This window comes from Canis lupus, chromosome 10 (genome assembly GCF_003254725.2).
Source record: "Canis lupus dingo isolate Sandy chromosome 10, ASM325472v2, whole genome shotgun sequence".
NCBI lineage: Eukaryota > Metazoa > Chordata > Mammalia > Carnivora > Canidae > Canis > Canis lupus.
The window spans coordinates 39,332,607-39,333,982 of record NC_064252.1 but is presented as its reverse complement, the minus strand read 5'-3'; the positions used below and the strand labels follow the sequence as shown (position 1 = coordinate 39,333,982).

Below are 1,376 nucleotides of genomic sequence, written 5' to 3'. Positions count from 1 at the left end.
GACTAATATTTTTTGTTATGGTACAATACACATACATTTATCATGTTAACCATTTTGAGGTGTGTAGTTCAGTGGCATTAAGGACATTACCATTGTGTACAACCATCACCACCATCCATCTGCAGAACATTTTCATCTTTTAAACTGAAACTCTCTACCCATGAAACACGAACTCCACATTTCCCTTTCCCCCTGGCTCCGGGGGAACCATTCTACTTTCTGTCTCTATGGATTTAACTACTCTAGGTACCTTATGGAAGTGGAATCATCCACTGTTTATCCTTTTGTGACTGGCTTACTTCACTCAGTTCAGTATCCTCCAGGTTCATCGGTGTCGTAGCATGTGTCAGAATTTACTTCCTTTTTAAGGCTGAATAGTATTCTGTTGTATGGGAAGACCACATTTTGTTTATCCATTCATCCATCAGTGGACACTTGAGCTGTGTCCACCCTTTGCTTATTGTGAATAAAGCTATGAACTTGGGCCTACAAATAGCTCTTTGAGAATCCGGGGTAATCCGCAAGTGGGTGCCGGCCACGCGCTACCCCCGCGCGCCCCGTTGCCATGCCTTGCAAAATCGAGGAAATCAAGGACTTCTTGCTGATGGCCCGGCCGAAAGGACACCAAATCCGTCAAGATCAAGAAGAATAAGGATAATGTGAAGTTTAAAGTTCGATGCAGCCAATATCTTTATACTTTGGTCATCACAGACAAAGAGAAGGCAGAGAAACTCAAGCAGTCTCTGCCCCCAGGTTTGGCAGTGAAGGAGCTAAAATGAACCTGGCCCACTGATTTGAACTATATTAAAATTTTTTAAGTTCTAAAAAAACCCAAACAAACAAATAGCTCTTTGAGCTCTTCCCTTTTGATTCTTTGGGGTCTATACCTAGAAGTGGAATTGCTGGATCATCTGGTAAGTCTACATCTAATTTTCTGAGGAGCAGTCATGCCATTCTCCATAGTAGCTGCACCATTTTTCATTCCTGCCAGCAGTGAATAAGCGTTCCGATTTCTCCACATCCTCACCAGCACTTGCTGTGTTCTGGGTTTTTCTTCTTCCTCCTCCTCCTCTTCTTCTTTTTTATACTAGCCATCCTAATGGGCATGAACTGGTAACTCACTGTAGTTTTAAATCTTTGTTTCAAGTGTAAATGTACAAACATAATGAAATAATAACTAATAAGGCAATTTAACCACAGATTTTTAGCAGAGTGGAGATATCCTGGTAAGTAGTTCAAATCTCTGCTCTTTTGTATTGCATCCAGTTCTAGAAAGAGAGGAAGAAGAGAAATGGCCAAGAGAGAGGAGCACACAAAACTAACACTGCTTGATGACCATGTTTTGGCACCACTTTCTAATCACGAGCTGGAACATG

The 1,376-nt window shown here is 41.6% G+C and overlaps 1 pseudogene; it reads left to right on the top strand.

Moving 5' to 3' along the window:
* The first annotated feature begins 550 nt into the window (after positions 1-550).
* On the top strand, positions 551-823 carry LOC112669778 (60S ribosomal protein L38-like; annotated as a pseudogene).
* The last annotated feature ends 553 nt before the right edge of the window (positions 824-1,376 follow it).